At 35.5% G+C, this 23,512-nt stretch overlaps 2 long non-coding RNA genes across 2 annotated transcripts; one reads left to right on the forward strand and one right to left on the reverse strand.

Moving 5' to 3' along the window:
• The first annotated feature begins 812 nt into the window (after positions 1 to 812).
• Positions 813 to 2,048, forward strand: LOC127153248 (uncharacterized). Its single transcript, XR_007825225.1, has 3 exons — positions 813 to 903; positions 1,676 to 1,806; positions 1,889 to 2,048. It is a non-coding gene; the product is annotated as an uncharacterized LOC127153248 (long non-coding RNA).
• Positions 2,049 to 2,225: 177 nt separating this feature from the next.
• LOC127153249 (uncharacterized) lies at positions 2,226 to 4,860 on the reverse strand. Its single transcript, XR_007825226.1, has 3 exons — positions 4,798 to 4,860; positions 3,667 to 3,773; positions 2,226 to 2,900 (listed from the first exon to the last, which is right to left on the reverse strand). It is a non-coding gene; the product is annotated as an uncharacterized LOC127153249 (long non-coding RNA).
• Positions 4,861 to 23,512: the final 18,652 nt, after the last annotated feature.

Raw genomic sequence — 23,512 nt, forward strand, 5'->3', positions numbered from 1 at the left:
GTTTCTGAATCTGCTCAATAAACTTCACCACAGTGTGATTCTGACACTCAAGGAATTTAGCTGGTTCTGTACAAAACAGTCTTACATTCAAATAACCAAAGCATTAAACATCCATATAGACTGATTAATGAATGCTCACTCACCAATGATTTGAAGTCTGGTGCCGTTGCTGAATTGTGGAGGTGCCTCTGTGCTCATGCAGTAATAATCACCTAATTCATCAATAGTGACATTTCTTATAATTAGACGATGTTTAGGTTGCACTAAGTATTTGGATCTGAAATGTGCTTTGTAGTAAAAAGGAGTTGGTGAAGTTGAAAATAAACGCAATATCATAACCGGAGGATTTGGTAGCTTTAGTAGCATCCAATAAATCTCTGTATCTTCAACATCACAGTTTATGGACACATTTTGTCCCAAATTTGTTAGTTCTGTTAATGTTTCCACAGCTTGACACCATACTAGCAGACCTGCAAGACACACACACACACACACAAAAAAAAAAAAAATAAATAAAATAAAACACATTTTGATAAAAAACGATGTATACTTCTTTGACAATAAATTAATCAAGTTACTCTATACTTACAGATAAAATGCTGGATGATTTTTTGTGTCATTTCCGCAACTAAAATACATTGAGAAGTTGAAATCTGGATGCTCAAAAAGGCTTTAAGGCAATGTAATTTAGAGCTTCGAAACCCACAGAGGTTTCAAAGGAAATCACGCAGATGGGAATTTCCCTTAGACAAAGATGTTCTAAGGGCAGAAAGGAAAATGATTGGTTGACAGATTCAACCAATGAAATCTCAGGAAATTCAAGCGGGGTCAGGAAATTTGGACGTGTGGAGGGAATACTTCAGACAGAAACGTTAGCGCTTCGTGGGAGGCATTTGTTGCAAGGTAAGTGAATTTACTATGTATTTTATATAAAAAAATATTAATAAATCAACATAACTCGTCATAACGTTTACTGAGATAATTAGCCGGCAAAGACGCACAGAACAAGTAATCATCGACTACATATCATATCATATGCATTTTCATTCAACTGCTTTATCAGTCGATCGCACCAAAGCTGCTTATGGGGTAGATTGAGTAAAACATGCTTTTCCAATGCTACCGCGCTGTCTGTGATACCGATATGAGCGACAACAGAACTCGTCAAATCTCCGTGACATTTCATTAATCAGTTAGCGCTAGCATTAACATTAGCGCTGCTCTCGGGGCAGGAGTAAAACTAACAGTACTAAACTGAATTATGTGCTGCTCTTGGGGCAGGAGTACTCAATAGGTTAGTATTACCATTATGTTTAGTGTACTATGTGCTGCTCTCAGGGCAGGAGTAAGAATAACAGTACTAAACTGAATTATCCACTGCTTTTGGGGCAGGAGTACTCAATAGGTTTGTATTACTGTTATTTGTCATGTACTATGCACTACGCACATCAAAGTATTTCTGTATGACTATAGGCCTGTCATTGACTCTTTCATGTAGTTTTTGTTCTCTTTGCAGAAAAACTTCTTGGAAAAGTAGTCTCTAGGAGTGGCAGGGTTTAAAGATGTATTACACGTCTTTAAGAAATTGTCAATTTTGAGGGAGTTGTAAGTGATGTTTATCTTTAATCTTATGATTTTGCTAGTAATTCTGTTTGTTTACATTGCTGTATTTCAGATGCTGTGCAGTGAGATGGTCAGTGATGTAGTGTTCCTGGCATGGAAGTTTCCTGCACAAAAGAAAGTGGTCCAGAAAATATATGAAAATGAGGATGTTCATGATTCAATATCCCATACTAAATAGTTTAGGTAAAATTCTTTTTTTTTTCCCTTTCTTTCTTTTATTATGACTGTCGGTGTAAACTGAAACCAAATTCTTTATGCATTTCAGTTGCAGGAAGACCTTACAAAGATTTCTGGAGACTGAGAGACTGGCTTTGAGAAGATATTTGGAAAAGCAACCTCTGACTTTGGGCTTGGTTTAAAGGAGCCTGTTCAAATTTTTATACATGCATTTAACTCACTGGATTTGTTTGTAATTTGTAATTGTATAAAAAAAGAAAGAAGTCATAATTAAACTTATTTTATTGTAATATTGCACCCGTAAACTGATTATTTTCAATCAACATTTCTTTCATTTTGTTCTTAAACAATCTGTACAACAGACATTGAATGATACAACATTAACAACACAATCATTAAAAAATAAATAAATAAATAAATAACTCACAAGTTATAATTAAAATTACAAGTCTTAATTTCTCTGCAATAGTCCATGGGAGAAACATTAAGTGGTTGCACAAAAATTGACTGGTACCTTTTGTAATCACATTTATGTATCACCAAGTGAATGTGAGAGAAGCCCTATTCGGACAGTAGGAACATATTTAAAAATTGATGTACATGGCATCTCAGTGATAAAACTCATGGATTTGATTTATTCACAGTGTGATCATATGAACCCAGGAATGCACTGCTTATATGGCCTGTCACATAGTTGTCTGCTATACATTAAATGTCACATGCTTGGATTAAGAATAAATTTAAATTTAATAATACGTTATTTATTTAAATCTCAGGTTCAAAAAGAGACCCACTATAGCTGAAATGGTTTTCTTAAATTTTATCTCTCAAAATGATAGGTGTCATGAGAAATGTGAAGATTAGCAGAAATAAGTTGCATGCAACGTCTTATTTACATGAGGTAAATCAATCAATCATGTTTATTTATACAGCGCTTTTTAACAAAACAGGATGTGTCAAAGCAACAGGTTTTAATAGGACAATAGTGTGTCAATAATGCAAAAGTTCCATGTTGCAGCAAAGTCAGATTGCAGAGGACTCATTTAGGACATTTAGGGATATAGAGGTCGTCTCTAGCTGCTGATCCATCATCTGGTGACCTTGGAATAAGAAAGAAACAGACTAATATTAGTGTAGATGCCATTCTTCTTACGATGCAATGAGTACATCAAGTGTTATGAAAATTATTCCTGGTTCCGGTTGACCTAATTAATGCAGCCTAACCATCCTTTAATGGACTTAAATTATAGAAATGTGTTAATGTGTTGTGTTGGCTGGGTTAAAGAGATGGGTCTTTAATCTAGATTTAAACTGAGAGAGTGTGTCTGCCTCCTGAACAGTGTTGGCTAGATTGTTCCAGAATGTGGGCGCTAAATAAGAAAATGATCTGCTGCCACAGTTGATTTTGATATTTTGGGTATTTTCAAAATTTAGAGAACGCAGTGGACATGAGGGACTATAATGACAATGCTGCTTGGTTTATATTTTTATGTATGTAATTGTAGGCCTATATTTTAAAATTGTATTGCATACCTATTACTGCCATAATAATGACTAATTTAAAATGTTTAAGTACTTTTCTTGTCTTTTTGTTCTTAACAGCTCCTACCCGCTGTCCTGGCGAAGTTATGAAATATTTTTGTTGTAGTTCATTTTGAATCGATTTCTTTCGCCCACACAACCTTGGTGTCTAAAAAACAGCATGTAGTTTGGCTGAGAATTTTTACGAGGGTGGTGGGAGAAAAACACCAACATTCTGGATTCGGATGGCCCTGTAAATGTTGAAATTCGTTTGCGTCCCCATGATTAACAGTTACCGACTGAATCTGGCTATTATGTGCTTTTATCAGGTGGAACCAAACTTACACCATTTTTCATACATCTCCATTTTTGCACAATTTTGGACTCAGCAGTATCAGATCTTCAGTGTTAGCTCCTTTGATCTGTCCAGATTTTGCAACTCCTCCAGGTAACTGAAGAATAAAATAAAAGATCAATCAATCATACAGAAATTGTCTACTGTTTTATAAATATAATGATAATGTAATACAGACCAACTGAGTACTACTGCCCCGAGAGCAGCGCATAATTCAGTTTAGTACTGTTATTTTTACTCCTGCCCAGAGAGCAGTGCATGGTTTAGTAAAAATAACAGTAATACGAACCTATTGAGTACTCCTGACCCGAGAGCAGAGCATAGTTTAGTAAAAATAACAGTAATACGAACCTATTAAGTACTCCTGACCCAAGAGCAGCACATAATTCAGTTTAGTACTGTTAGTTTTACTCCTGACCCGAGAGCAGCGCATAGTACACTAAAAATAACAGTAATACTAACCTATTGAGTACTCCTGCCCCAAGAGCAGCACATAATTCAGCTTAGTACTGTTATTTTTACTCCTGCCCAGAGAGCAGCGCATGGTTTAGTAAAAATAACAGTAATACAAACCTATTAAGTACTCCTGACCCAAGAGCAGCACATAATTCAGTTTAGTACTGTTAGTTTTACTCCTGACCCGAGAGCAGCGCATAATTCAGTTTAGTACTGTTATTTTTTACTCCTGCCCCGAGAGCAGCACATAGTACACTAAACATAATGGTAATACTAACCTATTAAGTACTCCTGACCCAAGAGCAGCACATAATTCAGTTTAGTACTGTTAGTTTTACTCCTGCCCCGAGAGCAGCGCTAATGTTAATGCTAGCGCTAACTGACTAATGAAATGTCACGGAGATTTGACGAGTTCTGTTGTCGCTCATATCGGTATCACAGACAGCGCGGTAGCATTGGAAAAGCATGTTTTACTCAATCTACCCCATAAGCAGCTTTGGTGCGATCGAGTGATAAAGCAGTTGAATGAAAATGCATATGATATGATATGTAGTCAATGATTACTTGTTCTGTGCGTCTTTGCCAGCTAATTATCTCAGTAAACCTTAGAGTTATGTTGATTTATTAATATTTTTTTATATAAAATACATGGTAAATTCACTTACCTTGCAACAAATGCCTCCCACGAAGCCCTAACGTTTCTGTCTGAAGTATTCCCTCCACACGTCCAAATTTCCTGACCCCGCCTCTGCTTCAATTTCATTGGTTGAATATGTCAACCAATCATTTTCCTTTCTGCCCTCAGAACGTCTTTGTCTAAGGGAAATTCCCATCTGCGGAAATCACCCTCACAAACCATACCTACCAGATTTAAAGGAACAGTTCACCCAAAAATAGCCTTCCAAGATATAGAGAAGTTTGTTTCCCCACTGATACACATATGGAGAAATCAGTTGTATGTTGGGTCAATGTAAAGGATTTAAGTTGAAATAACATTGTCTCATTTTATGTTACATAATCTTGATTGAACTAGGTTATAACAACAAAATTAGAGTTATAGGTAGTATCAGATAGAAAAAACCTCCTTAAAGCAACAACTGCACAGGTTCACTTCGTACAGTCTACATTTCTCCAAATCTGATCATATGAAAAAACACTCATCTACATCTTGGATGGCCTATGGAACTATTTTTTAACAGTAAGATCATCATTATTATATATACAGTGTGTAACAATGGTGTTATTGCTGTAGTGATTGTGTTTTACCAGTCTAAGTTACAAGACAAAAAACGCATGTCAAATATTGCCCGAAGATTAAGTTATTATTATTATTCTTTTTTATTTTTTTTAAAGCCACTTTCCTAAAGAATAGATCCAAGTTTCCAGATCCTTATTCTGATCATTCACAATAACATTTCTATTTAAAATCGCATGAATCACAGAAATGCAGAATTGAAAGTACAGGTTACATTACACCATGTAGAAAAAGCAATGGACAGATGTGCTTAATTCATCATGTACTGTTTCTATCGTTTATTACCACAAGAACTGAGAGCGGCACACATCTCTCTCTCGGTTTCTCTTCATTAAAATCTTGCTGGTATGAAACATGGCCTTCTAAGTAAAAGTCCAGATTTGGGACTGTTAACATGCATTAACATTTTTCACTAGGGGTTGAGGAGATTTGTCTTGTAAATGACTGACTGACTAGTCAGGTAAACACAGAAGCAACTAAAAATTCATTCATTGTTAGTGAAAGCTGGCTATAATAAATGAGCAGCAAAGGGTAAAATCGCAGTCCGGTGGTGGGGGAGGGTTCTCACCAGAAATCGTGGTCCAGGGGCCATTTGCTGTCTTTAGATTGGACCGAAATAGCACTTTAGACTGTGTTAGACTATAGCCTGAGCTGTGAGGTTTCTTTGAATATCAGTGCATGTACAGCCGGCTAATGAGCACTCTAAACTAAGTCTGTATCTGTAAGGTGTTTTATTGTGTATGAACTGATTTTGAGGACTGCACACTTGGCATTGCTCAAAGATCCGGCGAGAGCTGTCTGTCTGTAGACAGCGTGTGTCATATGTGACCCTCGAGCCCAAAACCAGACTTAAGTAGCACAGGTATATTTGTAGCAATAGCTAACAAAACATTGTATGATCAAAATGATCCATTTTTCTTTTATGACAAAAATCATTAGGTTATTAAGTAAAGATCATGTTCCATGTTTTTGAAAATGTTCTACTTTAAATATATCGAAACTTAATTTTTGATTAGTAATATGTATTGCTAAGAATATCATTTGGACAACTTTTTTGCATCCTCAGATTCCAGATTTTCAAATAGTTGTATCTCGGCAAAATATTGTCCTATCCTCACAAACCATGCATCAATGGAAAGCTTATGTATTCGGTTTTCAGATGACGTATAACTGTCAATAAAACAAATTTACCCTTATGACTGGTTTTGTGGTCCACGGTCACATACGGTTTTGCGTGGAGGCAGAGCCGTAGCTGGGATTTGTGGGGCTTTTTTCGATGATACTTGCCAAGGCAGGTATTTTGAAATAATTTTGTACTTGTATTCAGTAGGGATGTGAGATCTCAGGTCTCAGGTGTGTCTCACGAGATCTTGTGACCATATCGTCGCAAAACATTTTGCAGTGTTTACATTAGATCTGCACGATTAATCCTTAAAATATTGAGATCTCAATGCAAACACCCATGGGATCTTATTCCTGAATGACAAAGATTTATCTATGTCTATTAGGACTGTTTCACATCATGTCAGTGGAGTGCGAGAAGCAGGTTTTGTCGCTGCCCATGTTAATGAATCAGAGGGTCGGGGTAAATGTGAACGCAGAAAGAGCAACACAAACTGTCTTTTCAACAACATTATAATCTATGTGTCTGTGTTACAGACATTTCAATAACAGAAGCACTGGGATAAAAGTTTACAGTTTGGGTATAAACATGTAATGCCTACAGTAGCGATCAAAACGTAAGTATCTTAACCCTTGTATGTTTTGTAACACTTATCCTCTTAAACTGCCCATTTAAAAAAAAAAAAAAAAAAAAAAAAAAGTATGTCATTGAATCATTCATTCAGGAGATTTCAAGTCTTAATGAAGTAAGACACTGACTGCTTCATTGACTGTTTTTTTTATTATTATTTTGTTTAAATGAATATATGTTTTTAAAAAGACTTAAGCAATGAACAGTTTGTCAGAACCACTAGTAAATTACATTATTTTGATTAGTTTTCTAATCTTTTTTTCTACAGAATTGTGAGAGAATCATGGTCTCCAATTTATTGGGATTACTGGGATTCTCAATTTATCCAGAATTGTGAAGCTCTTGTTTAAATGTTGTTTATTACTTGGAAAAAAAAAAAAAAAAAAAAAAAAAAAAAAACAAGGCAACATTGCACATTGCAAATTGCAAATTCAACTGCAAAAAAAATAAATAAATAACAGCAGAAAGACGCAAAATGAAAAAAACACACAATATGAACACAAACATACCAAAAGAAAAACAAAACAAAACAAAAAACAAAAAAAGGAAATTCCAAGGCAGTTACATAAATTTGAAAAGCTTTGAAATTTGAAAAAATTTGAAAAACATTTGTTTTGTTTTTATGAGCTTCTTATTTTGAGATCTCATATTAGAGAGGGTTTCAAGGTAAATTTTAAGACCAGTGTTACAAAATGTAATATATAATGGTTTCTTCTGACTTACTTTTGATTTGTGAATATAAAACTTTGCTAAGATAATTAAGAGATTTATCATATAAACCTGTTTATCAGAAAAAGAGGGGTATTGAAAACAAAGTAAAATATCATGAAAATCTAAATTAAGGGTTTGCTTAATTAATTTGTTATGTCTATTTTAAAGTCAAGTCCAAAATGAAATAGCATAAGGGCAAAAAAGAAAAGAAAAATAGAAAAATAAATGTTCAATATCTGGACCTGGTTATTGGTTATCCTGATCATACGATTCATTGGTCTTTCGGATATTATTAGACTAATCTGACAAATTACACACTTAACTGTGAAACGTTATTAACTTAATTGCAAATAAATATATAAGTAAATAAATATATGCAAATAAATATAACGTTCAAAGTTCACGAAAAAAAAAAAAAAAAATGCTTCATTAATGGTTAAAATCGGGTCAAAATTCAGGTCTCAGCTGGGTTCGTCACTTTTTGAGGTCCCCCTGAAACATTTCCGTTGTGGTCTGTGCTATTTGCAGCACGTTCCTGTGTTTGCAGGTCATTTGTGTGTTTGGTTGTGTTGTGAAATTTGCAGCGCATTTCCGTATTTGTGTTTGCGTTGCGAGGATTTGCAGCGCCTGTGTTGTCAAACTGATGAAGATGTTTTCTTAATTTGTTGTCGTTTTTTTCTGTTTGCATGTGTTTTCTTAAGTTGCAGTGCGTTGAGCTCTCTCGGCCACCGTAAATAACAGACTATTTTGCCAATAAATTTAATCATTGAGGATTTCTTAAGAAAAGTTTAAAAATCTCGTCTCGTCTCGTTCTCGTGACCCAGTCTCGTGTCTCGTCTCGTCTCGTGGGATAAGGGTCTCGTCACACCCCTAGTATTCAGTGTTCAAGGGCTGTGAGACATGGTGCTCTGCGGGTGCTGAATTGGGCTCTTACTAAACAACATTTGGATTTTAAGCTTTGACTTATTTTGTCTGATATTCCTTGTCCATGAGTTTTCTTTATGTATATGTTCTTTAAGTTTCCGTATGGTTTTGAGATTTTGATTGAGGAAAAGGACTACATTACATCTCACTTTTGAAGTCAACTGAAGAATCAAGAAGGATGTATTCCATCTTCACCAATCGACCACAGATGTTCATCAGAGGTGTGTAAAACATTTGTTGCAATGTATTCCATTTGTTCAGTCATATTAAGTGATATTCAGTTACTGACAGGCATTCTACAGGCATGAAAAACTAACAAGGGAGGGATTCTGTGAGCAGGGATGTTGATAATAAGTGATTCTGAATTGTAGAACATTTAGTCAATATTGTAACAATATTGTACAATAATTCAATAAAATATGGAAAAATATATTTCTGAGTAATAAGAAAAACAGGCAGTTTCTTTGGCTCAAATGCATTTTGGGAATATCAAATAGTAGGTAGATCAATAAGTACAGTAAATATGTACATCATACAAACAACAATAGGCTGTTAATGGCAAAACAGCCAAAATAGATTACTACTTCCGTCTTTAGCCACCTTTACCCACCATCCGTACACATCAGCATACCGATGCCATATCGTGGACCATTCTAGAAACCTTTCCATTAGTTACATTTCATTTTTGAAATTCTTCAGGTGCCATGTTTACAATGTGTGTAGTAGTGCTAAAACTAAATACCATGGGACAAAGGTAGGTAACTGTAAACTGAGACAAAATTTGAGACCGTCAATGCCACGTGGGTGGCGAACTCCGGTCCTGGAGAGCCGCAGCCCTGGAGAGTTCAGCTCCAACCTTAATTAAAACTCATCTGCCTGTAGCTTTCTAGTAACCCTTCAGACCGCGATTAGCTTGTTTGGGTGCGTTTGATTAGGGTTGAAGCAAAACTCTGCAGGGCTGCGGCAGTTCAGGACCAACGTTCGCCACCGCTGTGCTATAAGGTGAAAAGCTAATAGCTATTAGCATGAAAGCTAATAGCTACAATGTTAGTGAAACTACAATTTATTTCCCATTAGGTAGCATGAATTATATTCATTACAGATAAGTATATTAATATCTACTGTCATAAATTGGTAAATCGTTTTTTTGAAAACCAATTGGTTAGAAGGACTGAAAGTAGTTTGCTTGTTCGGTCGAGTTTTATAGGTAGCTGGTTAGGTTGGTCAAAGACAGAACAGAGTGAGGTGTGTGGATCAGATTAATTGTTACTTTTTGCTGTTATTCCTAGTGTATGCTGTTATTGAGTAATAATGTTAAGTAATAATAATAATGTATGAATTATTTTTAATCATTTCTGTACATAGGTTAAAAAAAAAGCTCATTTTGGGTTCATTGCTGGTCCACATGGTAATTCTAGACAAAACATCCTAACAACAGTTGCTGTATTTGAAAATAAGCTGCTGTTAATCACATTTTAATTAAAATACGAAGAGTTGTACAGTATTTATAATGACATTCTTGAATGACAGGAAGAGCATGATTCACAGTGATCCAGTTCCTTTGCTATAAGTGTGAATATTGGTGAGGTATGGAGGCTAAAAGTAGGTTAGCAAACTGCTGATATCTTTTTATCTTCCCTTTTTACAGTTGGTGGTACATCATCAACATCTCTGTGTTTCTGCTGTGTATCACAGGTGAGAATTAAACCATTTTAAATAAAAGTCATGTCACATGCAGAATGATGAACGTTGTGTTTGCTGTTTTTTTAGGTCCTGTCTCTGCTCCTGTGAGGGTCACAGTTAAAGGTTTTGTTGGGGACTCGGCTGTCTTGTCTTGTCCGATCCCTGAAAGTGAGATTCAAGATAAAATAGAAAAATTCAGCGTGCACTTCAGAGATGATGAAAATAAGATTGTGTGTGACATCATTGGGGGCAACAGAACATGTAAAGATCAAGCTGCAGAGTACAAGGACAGAGTTGAAATGTTTCCCGAGGATCAAAAGAAAGGCAACTTCACCTTCAAACTCAACGCTCTTCAAAAATCTGATGCAAGGAAGTACCAATGTCACATCACAGGACCATCTCAGAGTCACACCATCACAGAGCTTCTTGTTGAAAGTGTGTATAATCTGAAGAGTTTCACTGAAAAGTATCATTTATGATTTATGGTTCTGAATTTAGTTGTTAGTCAGTCACTGATCAAACTAATGTTACAAACTTTTGTCTTACAGAATCAAGAGGGAACCACAGAGAATCATCACAGATTGTGTGGTTGATCAGTTTGGCCGCCATTCTGCTGCTTATCTGAACAATAACGGTTAGAAATCACTGTAGATTTAGCAGCACAGTACTGTAAAAACCTACAGTACAATACCACATTTATACATTACAATAAAATAATCAAATTTATATTGCATTCTGGGTCATTTTGACTTGGCAAGAATATTTTACAGTGTATTTTAGGGTTGCTGATACTTTGCCACAGCCTACACTGTAAAAAATAAAAAACACAATTTAAAAAAACACAAAATAAGTTTAGTCAACTTGAAATGTTAAGTTGTACTAAGTAGCAACTTAGATATTTGTGTCTGCTAAACTTAACAGATGGGTAAGTAACCCAGCTGCCTTAACATTTTTTTGTCACTTAGTATAATTTAAAATTTTAAGTTGTCACTTAGTATAATTTAACATTTCAAGTTGAATAAACTTATTTTAGTTGACTGAACTAAAAATTTAAGGCAGCAGGGTGACAAATTATTTTGAGCTGACTCAACAAATTGTTTTTTACAGTGTAAATGTAATTCGCCAGGCAATAATACAGGACTGCTGTAAATAGCACAACAGCTGTCGTCACATCGCACAGAACACAAGTGCTGCAGACCAGAGAGAGAAGCAGAACCACCAGTAGTATCCAACTGCAGACCCACAGAACCAGCAGTTTCAGAACCACTATATACATTTCTGCAAACCTGAAAAACCTACCAGTATGTACAAGTCACTGCAGTTTTCAGTTAAAATGAACGCTAGAGGCAGTAACTTTGATTCCTTTTCACACATAGTATGATTTACACACAGAGTCTTGATTAATAAAGCCTAATTTTCAGACGATTACTACTGCTAAATATTATATTATGGTTTTAGCACCACTCTCTGGACATTTCACTTCCCTGGTGAAAATACAGCATATATATGCTGGTAGGTATGTTTTGATGCTGGTTTAAGCCGGTGCTTTATTGGTTTATGCTGGTCCTTTGCTGGTTTATGACCACATGACCAGCTTAAACCAGGAAAGGACCAGCTTGAACCAGCATAAACCAGCATACCAGCTAAGGACCATCTTAAACCAGCATCAAAACATACCTAACCAGCATATGCTGTTTTTTTCACCAGGGTTGAAACTCCCGACAAACGTGCAGTAAGGTACATAATTACAGTGTTGCAGAAATGTATGTAGAAGCACGTATTTCTAATGAGCCTGTGTTGCCAAAAACAGTCCAGGCAGAGTAAGACAAGGCGAGCGTTTGGCATTTAAAAGTATATAAATTGTATTATTTTTATTAAAATACCCGATCATTACGCTAGATAAGACCCTTCTTTCTCAGCTGGGATCGTTTACAACCACATTTGGGATTGTCTGAAGCCGCATTTAAACCGCAAGTTCAAAATCGGGGCACCATATCAGTCCATTATATGGAGAAAAATACTGAAATGTTTTACTTAAAAAAACATAATTTCTTTATGACTGAAGAAAGAAAGACAAGAACATCGTGGATGACAAGGGGTTGAGTAAATTATTTGTAAATTGTTGTTCTGGAAGTGGACTTCTCCTTTAATTTGTGCTTTGATTTATCATCTTAATGAAGGTTGAATTTGTTGTCATACAATTTGTTGTACAATACAATTTTTGGATCGCGTGTTGTAAATAGGTTTTCCTGTGAAGCTTGAAGATGTTTATTATTTGTAAGTATATTATATTATTATTCGTAACATTTGTCAAAGTTAATTGTGTGGTCCTTTCATCTCTTGTAGAAACAAGAATTCAGAGATGCGACGTATTACCTGAGCTGCAGCAGTGCAACTAATATGTACTTACAATATATTATTACATAACAATTTTACAGTATACTTATTTATTTATTTAAAGCTTTACTACACCAATGTGAATTAGGAAGTAGACAAACACTGCAAATGTGTGTGTGTGTATATATATATATATATACTTCACAAATATATATATATATATATATATATATATATATATATATATATATATTGCAACCAATTATTGCTGTGATTTAGTTAAAAAAGAACAAAGTTTTTTTTTTTTTTTACATTTATTTATTATTTATTTATTTATTTATTTATTTAGTAGGGTTTTCTCTGAAAGGTAGATACAGGACATTTCCTCTAGCCCACCATTACATTTGCACCCCCTTCTGACCAATTTCAATAAAATTTCATTTAAATACATTTAACTGAATTTTATCATTTAAATTAACTGCTGCTAAGCATAGCTTGTTCTCTACTTATATACATAATATACATAATATTACAGTGCAGAAACCCTACAAGACGCCCTTCCAAGTAGAGAACAAGCTATCCTTAGTAGCAGTGAGGTATGTCTCACCAAACCCATTTAAATCCATTAAATTTGAACACCATTTGAGCTAAAGATACCAAACCAACTGTAAATTCAATTAAAAAAATAAACTCAAATGCTCGTCTTGCCTTTCTCTCCCTGAACTCTGTGTATTCTGACTCAAGACATTTAGGGTATGTCGGAAAACTACCAAGTCCCTTGTTTGTCCTGAATTTTTAAACTGTCAATTGAAATCTTTCAGGTCCCACAAATTCCTTAGTTTTGCAGGCATTTTTGTGTATTTGAATTCTTTCCAACAATGACTGTGATTTTGAAATCCATCTTTTCACACTGAGGACAACTGACGGATTCGCACAACTATTACAGAAGGTTCAAAGTCTCACTCTTGCTTCAGAAGGAAAAAATGATCCATTAAGAGGCAGGGGTGAAAACTTTTGACCAGAATAAAGAAGATGTGTACATTTTTCTTATTTTGCCTAAATATCATATTTTATTCATTCAGAACTGCCCTTCAGAAGCTACAGAAGATACTGTACTTACATGTTTGGTAGAAGATAAAATAAGTTAATGTACCCTAATCTTAAACAGGAGGCAGTTTAACTGTTCAGAACAAACAAGGGACTCATAAACAACAATTACTAAACAAAAAAACAGAGATCATTCAGGTAACAACACAGTATTAAGAATCAAGCCTATGTAAACTTTTTAACAAGTCATTTTATAATTTAAACTATTATTTTCTCTTGTGGACCATATGTAAACAACTTTTCTGTGAAATATCTTATTCAGGTCAGTACTAAATAAACAATAATGTGCATTTTGTTTGATAATCCCTCTTATTTTGGTAAAATAATGAACATTTTGCAGATTCTGCAAGGTGTATGTAAACTTTTGAAATCAACTATTTATTTATTCATTTATTTTTCATCTATGCTACAGAATTTTTATTCACAATTTTCCCCATGATGTCTGTTCATTTTTCTTGCTGCTGTGGATAGCAGGTTTTGTCTTTGTGTGTGTTTCATTACTGTGTTTCAGTTTCACCACTGATGGGAATAAAGATACTGCCAGACTCATGTCAATCTGCATGTCAACAGCTTCATTCAGGCCAAGATGAAGTTTAAATGGAGGCTTGTTTGCCACCACCAACATGCACTGCATTTAGGGGTGATGGTTATGAGACTAGTCACCTAGTTGTTGTTTTTGCTAATTTTAAGATTGCACCCCAAAACCTTTTAATACTGTATATAGTTTTCGCGCTATCAGTACACAGAACATTGAAATCACTTTTGCGCTGTTAACTTTCACTTTCGTGATTAACGCGCACTCTGTTTAAAGTCACTGAGCACAAGATTAAGCAGCAAATCCTCCGGCATGGTCTGTCAGTCATCGCTCCATTTTTTTATTCTTTTTATTTTATCAATGAGCGATTTTGATTTTTAGACCCCTTAACCTACTCCCAAACCTAAACCTACCCATTCTATAGCAGATATGCATTTTTATCATTTTATCAATAAGCGATTTAGATTTAGCCCCCTTAGAATACCCCCAAACCTAAACCTACCCATTTTATAGCTAATATAAAACGTAACTGACCAAAATATGCAGGGAAATGACCATTTTAGTAACAATATAGCATAAAAATATTTTTTAGTCACTAATCCCACTCCTGCCTCTAAACCTAACCATAACTCTCTCTCTGTACACTAATAAAGAAAAACAAGACAGACAGATTGCAATCACAATCATTTATTTATTGCAAAAATGTCAATAGCAGTACAAAAAGCAGTCCTATTTTTTCCATTGATATGACAACTAAAATTATTTAGTTATTATTAAAAAAAATAAATAAATAAAAAAAAATAATAATAATAATAATAAATATATATATATATATATATATATATATATATATTTTTTTTTTTTTTTTTTTTTTTTTTGTGGCCAAACAGTGGAGATCAATGAAATATATTTTTGAAATAGTAAATATATTTCGTTTTGCACCATCAAATACAAAAATATATTTCTAAATGTATTTCTGTGGGAAGAAAATGCATTTTCTTGGACTGAAATATACAGATGTCAACATTATTTATTGCTGGTGGTGTAAACATCAGCAAGAAACTATAACTCAGAATAACTCATTAAGGGGCTAGCCTTTATTAACTACTAACAAATTTGTAGATATTATATATTATTCAATATTAAGAAAATGCATTGAGCTGTGTGTTTTAGATGCACACAGACATCAAGAATCAGCACATGAATCTCAACAGTTTTTTTTTTTTTTTTTTTTTTTTAATGTCACTTTTGAAATATCCGGTGTGTGAGCAATACTGTGAAACAACCACTGAGTTTCTACAACTGTTTTAGCGTGAGAAACCAAGTTCTAGCAGTAAAAGGTCAGAACTGCAAGTGAGTTTATTTTTCTATTTTTTTCTTTCTTTTCCTTTCTTTGTTGAACTGTTTTTGTTTGAAGTGTTTAGTTTGGAAGCATGTCGGCCCCGCGCGTGCAGGTTTTAAACACACTCACGCGACGCCATGCAGTTAAAGTGGTGTCTGCGGTGGGTGTGGAGGAGTGTTGTCTTGCTATCGGTGATGTTGTTGGTCATGAGAGTGTGTTATCTGCTGCTAGAATGAACAGTGCTATGGTGGTGTTTTTAGATAGCGTGGATAAAGCCAATGAATTAGTTGAAAACGGAATTGTTATCAATGGTGAATTTGTCCCTGTTCTTCCTCTGTCAACGCCGGCAAAAAAAGTTACTCTCTCCAATGTTCCACCGTTCATTAGCAACGAGATATTAACACAGGCTTTATCTCGTTATGGAAAACTGGTATCCCCCATCAAAATGATGTCTATTAACAGTGAGTCACCTCTGTTAAAGCATATTGTCTCCTTCAGGCGTTTTGTTTATATGATCTTTCATAATGATGAGGAGCTTGATGTGACACTAAGTTTTCGCGTTGATGAATTTGATTACGCGATTTATGTGACGACAGCTAAGTTTAAGTGTTTTGGATGTGGACAGCCCGGACATTTACTGCGTAATTGTCCCGATAAAACTGTTGAAAAGGAAGTTGAAACAGTTGTGAATGAAAATGTGAATGAGAATGTGGAAGATGTGACCGGTGTGTCTGAAGCGGTGTTAACGGAGGCGGTTTTAACCGTAGCGGTGACGGATATGAATCCTCCCGCTGAGACTGAGACTGATGCTGGGTCTTCATCACATCAGACTCCATGCACTACACAAACTGACTGTAAAGATGTTGGAGCTAATGTACAGATTATTGATGATGTGAGTAATGATAATAACAAGAGTATAGAGAATAACCAAGTATGCATGGAAGTTAATTGTGAGACAGTGGGTGAAGAACAAACAGGTTTTAAAATTCCCCTGAAAAGAAAGAAAAATAATAAAACAAATGCTGCCAAAATAGTTCGAAAATGTGAAGAGCAGGAGGATCAGGATACTGTGAGTGATGGAGAGTCATCTGACTCGAGTGTGACACTCTCACAAAGTGATTTTGCTGGGCGAAGCTATGATCTAGATGATATTAAATTATTTCTTAGATCAACTAAGAATAAGAGAGGTGTGTGTGTGAAGGAATATTTCCCTGATCTGCAGCAGTTTGTTGACAAATCCAAAAGTTTAATGGGAGAGGGGTACTTTACAAATAAAGAAATGTACCGTTTAAAAAAAATTGTGAAAAATACTCGTGACATGCTGACTAACAAAGTAGTTTAATGGGGATTTTTTTGGGGGTTTTTTTTCTTTGGTTTTTTGTTTATTTTCTTTTTTGAAAGCCATGAGTGAAGTACACATGGCTACGCTGAATGTTAATGGTGCAAGAGATGTTAGAAAAAGAGTAATGTTGTTTGAAATGATTTTACAGAAGAATATTGATGTGGTGTTTTTACAAGAAACTCATAGTGATCTTAATAATGCTGTTGACTGGGGGAAGGAATTTAATGGTATTTCTGTTTTAAGTCATAACACAACTATGAGTGGGGGGGTTGGTATTTTATTTACAAAGAGTTTTTCTCCTGTGTCATATGATGTTGAAGAAGTCGTCAAAGGTAGACTTTTAAAGGTCAAAGCTGTTTTTGAGAATTATGGGTTTATTTTTGTTTGTGTGTATGCCCCTACTGTGCCAGTAGAGAGATTGTTGTTTTTGGAAACTTTGTGTCAGACTCTACAAAACTGTGATTCTGAAAGTTTTCTAATTCTTGGTGGGGACTTTAATTGTACTGAACTTGATCTTGACAGGAATCATAGTGAGCCGCATTTGGCTTCACGAAAACGACTTACTCATATTATGAGGAAATACGAACTGTGTGATATATGGAGGTCTTTTAATGGGAAGGATAGACAGTATACATGGACACATTCAAGGGATAGTGTTATATCATTGGCTAGGCTCGATAGATTTTATTGTTTTAAACATCAATTGAGTATTTTTAGTAAATGTTACATTACACCTTCAGGTTTTACAGATCATAGCATGGTTAATTGTAAACTGTTTTTAAGTTTAATAAAACCAAAGAGTTCTTACTGGCATTTTAATACTAGTTTATTAAATGATGTTTTTTTTAAGGAATCTTTTAAGTTTTTTTGGGAGGTTCACAAGACAACAAAGTCTTCTTTTAAATCTTTACAACAGTGGTGGGATGTGGGTAAAGTAAAGATAAGACAGTTTGCTCAGCAGTATACTCTCAATGTCACAAAGGAGTTGACCCGTTCGTTGGAAAGTTTAGAAAAAGAAATAGTTGAGCTTCAACATGCTGCACAATCTACTGGCGAGGTACATTTTTTAAAAATTTGTTTTAAGAAGAAGGCCCAGTTGTCGGATCTGCTAGGTTACAAGGCACAAGGGGCTCTGGTCCGTTCACGTTTTCAAAATGTGGATCAGATGGATGTACCATCAAAATTTTTTTTTTAGTCTTGAAAAAAAAAATGGGCAGAGACGTTCTATTCATGCGCTCCGTTCTGAGAATGGTGTGTTATTATCGGATTCTGCTGATATCCGACAAAGAGCAGTTTCTTTTTACCAGAATCTGTTTGGAAGTGAGCTCAAGTTAGGAAGGCTTGAGGGGAAAAATACGTTCCTAGACGGGTTGCCTAAAGTGTCGGAGGATGCAAATAGCATCCTGGAAAAACCTTTGACTCTGGGTGAAATGTATGAGGCCCTGCAAAGTATGGAGTCTGGGAGGGCACCAGGAATAGATGGTCTCCCAATTGAATTCTATAAGGCTTTCTGGATGGAGTTGGGTGATGATCTGCTGGAGGTGCTCAGTGACAGTTTGTCAGAGGGCAGGCTGCCATTGAGCTGCCGAAGAGCAGCAATCACCCTACTACCTAAGAAAGGGGACCTTACAGAGATAAAGAACTGGCGACCCGTCTCACTCCTCTGCAATGAGTATAAAATACTCTCAAAAATTATAGCAAATAGATTGGCTGGTGTCTTAAATCAGGTAATCCATCCGGACCAGACCTACTGTGTCCCTGGCAGATCTATTTTAGACAACATTTCTTTTATTCGTGACACTTTTTATGTTTCCAAGTTGTTAAATATAGACTGTGGTTTATTATCGTTGGATCAGGAGAAGGCTTTTGATCGAGTCGAGCACTATTACTTATGGAGTGTTTTATCAGCTTTTGGTTTTAGTGATAAATTTATTAATATGATTAGAGTACTTTATTGCGACATTGAGAGTATGCTTAAAATAAATGGTGGTTTATGTGCTCCATTCAAGGTCTATAGGGGTATAAGGCAAGGTTGCCCATTATCTGGTATGCTGTATTCATTGGCGATTGAGCCATTACTTGTACAAATAAGAAGTAAATTGTGTGGTTTGTTTTTACCTGTTGGTACAAAGAAATGTTGTGTTTCAGCATATGCAGATGATGTTGTTGTTTTAATTAACGGACAGAGTGATGTACAGATTTTACTTAATTTAATTGATGATTTTAAAAGTTTTTCCTCTGCTAAGATCAATTGGAGTAAAAGTGAAGCTGTACTGCTGGGTCAGTGGACTGCAGGAGTGCCTCGGCTCCCTGATGGGTTGACCTGGAGCAGAGGGGGCATCAAATACTTGGGAGTACAACTGGGAGATGACGACGTGATGCAGAAGAACTGGGATGGTGTTCTGGAAAAAGTTAAAAGTCGACTGGAGAAATGGACATGGTTACTGCCCAACATGTCGTATAGAGGACGAGTTCTTGTTCTGAACAATTTAGTGGCCTCCTCACTCTGGCATAAGATGGCCTGCGTCGATCCTCCTCCTCACCTTTTAGCTGAGATACAAGCAGCACTGGTGAACTTTTTCTGGGATGGTTTGCACTGGATCCCACAAAGTGTTCTTTTCCTCCCCAAGGATGAAGGTGGCCAGGGTTTGATTCATCTACAGAGCAGATGTGCAGCTTTCCGTTTAAAATTCATACAGAGACTCCTTGATGGCTCGGTTAATTTCAGCTGGCGGGCCGTATGTTGTACTCTTCTGCGTTCGGTTGGTGGTTTTGGATTGGACAAACCCCTTTTTTTAATGGATGCTACGAGATTGGAATTGTCAGGATTACCAACATTTTATAAAAATCTTTTTAAAGTGTGGGGTTGTTTTCGTGTACAAAAGATTGAGAACTATCACTCTGTTTACTGGTTGCTGCAGGAACCTTTAATTGCTGGGGCTCGGATGGATGTCACAGCACATTTTAATTTACCTGGAGTGAGTTATGCACTACAGAAGTCCAAACTGGTTACCTTGGGCTTGCTTTTGAATGTAGCGGGACCTGATTTTAAGAAGGTGGATGCTGTCTCTAAGTTTTTGGGTATTAAATCTTTTCGTGTACTTACCCAGTTTTTAAACAAGCTTAAGGATTGTTTTACAATTGATGAGGAATATTTATTGAAAGAATTTTTTACAGGGGCTGATATGTCTGATGCCAGTGATCTGTTTCCTTGTATAACTGTTCTGCCAAGGTTTGATGAAAACACAAGTTTCTTTCTAAAACATTGTGAATATTTGACAACAGATTTTCTGACATGTGATGGAAAAAAACTGTATCGAGTATGTGTTTTGATTTTTAATAGGAAAACTTTGGAGGAGAGAATTGATTCTCCTTGGCGTTTTTTTTTTTTTTTTTTTTTTTAACTTAGTGACGAATGTAAACCTGAATGGAGATCTATATATAAACCACCATTATCAAAGAGGGTAGGGGATTTACAGTGGAGAATACTCCATGGTGCGATTGCTGTAAATTCTTTTGTTTCAAATTTAAACTCTGATGTTAATTCGGTTTGTCCCTTCTGTGATCAAAGGGAGACTATTTTTCATGTCTTTTTACTTTGCTCTAGGTTAAAAATCTTGTTTCTCAAGCTGAGCGATTTATTTGAGAGTTTTAACGAAATGTTCTCTAATGAGATTTTTATTTTGGGTTTTAAGTATTTGCAACCTAAACGTTTTAAATGTCAATTACTAAATTTTATATTGGGTCAGGCAAAAATGGCTGTTTATGTTAGCAGAAAAAACAAGATATTACAGCAGTCAAATGATGATGTTATGGTCTGTTTTCTAACGTTGATAAAATCGAGAATTCTTATTGATTTCCGTTTCTATAAAGCCATGAATGACTTGTCTACTTTTGAACAGATATGGTGTGGGTGCGATGCTTTGTGTAAAATATATGAAGGAGAATTATTTTTTTCTGTGTGATGTTACAGTTTTTTTTAATTGATGTGTTTGTAAATTGTGTTTTTTGTTAATTGTGGGATTAATTTATTGTTAAATAAAGTGCTTTTTAAAATTCAAAATTCTCTCTCTCTCTCTCTCTCTCTCTCTCTCTCTCTCTCTCACTTCCGGTGCGGGTGTTGAGTGTGAGTGGACTGAGTGGCTTGAGCGAGTGCGTGGTGAGTGAACGATTTCTGCCTCTTTCTTCTACTCTCTCTTTGGTTATATATATATATATTTTGCTGGTAGTGTTACTTTTTGGTGTAGTATTGGGCCGTGTGCTACCGTTTTTTTTTTTACCGGAGTAAGCATGACGGCCCCGGCTATTCGAGTTTTGTCCACACTTACGCGGCGCCATGCGGTTAAGGTGGCGTTAGCAGTAAGTGTAGAGGAGATTTGTTTGGCGATCAGTGAGGTTGTAGGACACGAATGTATTCTATCAGCGTCTAGGATGAATAGCGCTACAGTGATTTTTCTTAGTAGCGTTGAAAAGGTGAATGAAGTAGTTGAGAAGGGAATTGTGATTGATGGCGAGTTTGTTTCTGTTCTTCCCCTCTCGATGCCTTCGAAGAGAGTCACGCTATCCAATGTTCCCCCTTTTCTCAGTGACGAGATAACAAATGCTCTATCACGTTATGGAAAATTGGTTTCCCCAATTAAAAAGATCCCGATTAGCACGACTTCTCCTCTTTTGAAACACATTGTTTCTTTTAGGATGTTTGTATACATGATAGTTCAGGATGATGAAGAATTGGATCTTTCACTTAGTTTTCGAGTTGATGATTTTGATTACGTTATATTTGTGACAACTGCTAAAACAAAGTGCTTTGGTTGTGAAAAAACAGGACACTTGATTCGCAACTGCCCAGAAAAGAGAGTCACTGAGAAAAGGGATGATGGTTCCTATCCAAGCACAAAAGGTAGTGTAGATTTACGGAGTGCAGGTGTACAGGATGAATCCCATAGAGAGACAGAAGTGGTTGCTTGCAATGAGACGCCTGGTTTAGAAACTGTTGTGACAGATGTGGACTCAGAAAAGGTAGGAAAATATGATTCAGCTGAAACTGCAATTTCTAATGAGAAAAATTCAAAACTTTCTGAAAATAAAAGAGAATGTGGTACTACTGGATGTGATGATACACAGGGTGCACAGAAGTGTAGTGAAATTGCTTGTGTGGAATTGGATATGGAGACAGAAACAGAGAGTTTTAAAATGCCGCAAAAAAGAAAAATGAGTGACAAAGTCTCAAAATAAGAAACTTCTAAAGAAACTTGATTTAAACTTTAGTGATGATAATGAAACAGAAAATGAAAGTGAGTTTTCAGATTCTAGTGTGGCATTATCTCTAAATGAGTTTTCTGGTCGTAGTTATAATGCAGAGGAGATAAAAATGTTCCTTAAGTCAACGAACAACAAGGTGTGTGTGTGCAAGAGTACTTCCCTGACCTAACACAGTTTGTTGAGAAAGCTAGAAGTTTAATGGCTAAAGGATGCTTCACAAACAAAGAAGGATATAGACTGAAGAAAATTCTGAGGAATGTGGAGAAATTAAAAAATGATGCTTAGTAGTTTAGTTCTTGTTTCCACATCGAAGAGTGTGGGGGTTTTTTGGCTCTTTTTTTTTTTTTCTTTTTTATGTGTGAAATCAGGTTAGCTACCCTGAATGTGAATGGTGCTAGAGATCTTAAAAAAAGATTAATGTTAAATGAACTAATGAAACAGAAGAAGCTTGACATCTTCATGTTACAAGAAACACATAGTGATGGGGCGAATGCTGCAGACTGGGAAAAAGAATTTGAGGGGTTAACTGTTTTGAGTCATAACACTTCAACAAGTGCAGGAGTTGCTGTATTATTTTCTAAGAGTTTTAATCCACTTTTTTATGTGGTGGATGAAGTTGATAAAGGAAGATTACTTAAAGTAAGAGCTGTTTTTGAAAATTATGTTCTAGTTTTTATCTGTATCTATGCTCCAACATCACCTGTTGAAAGAATCCTTTTTTTAGATTTATTTTGTAATACTTTACAAAGTTGTTCAGAAGAAGAGTATTTATTTTTGGGGGGAGATTTTAACTGCACAGAAGATATGATTGATAGAAACCATATCGAACCCCACTTAGCCTCTCAGAAGCGTCTTATTCAGTTAATTAAGAAAAATGAACTATGTGATGTTTGGAGGCAGTTGAATGGAAATGCAAGGCAATTTACATGGGTTCACATGAGAGATAATATGGCTTCTCTTGCCAGATTAGATAGATTATATGGTTTTAAATACCATCTTAATATTTTTAAGAATTGCTCAATCATTACAGTAGGTTTTTCTGATCACAGTATGGTGCAGTGTAGTTTTGTTTTGAATTCTATTAAACCTAGAAGTGCTTATTGGCATTTTAATATTTCTTTATTGAATG

This window comes from Labeo rohita, chromosome 22, assembly GCF_022985175.1.
Source record: "Labeo rohita strain BAU-BD-2019 chromosome 22, IGBB_LRoh.1.0, whole genome shotgun sequence".
Classification (NCBI taxonomy): Eukaryota; Metazoa; Chordata; class Actinopteri; order Cypriniformes; family Cyprinidae; genus Labeo; species Labeo rohita.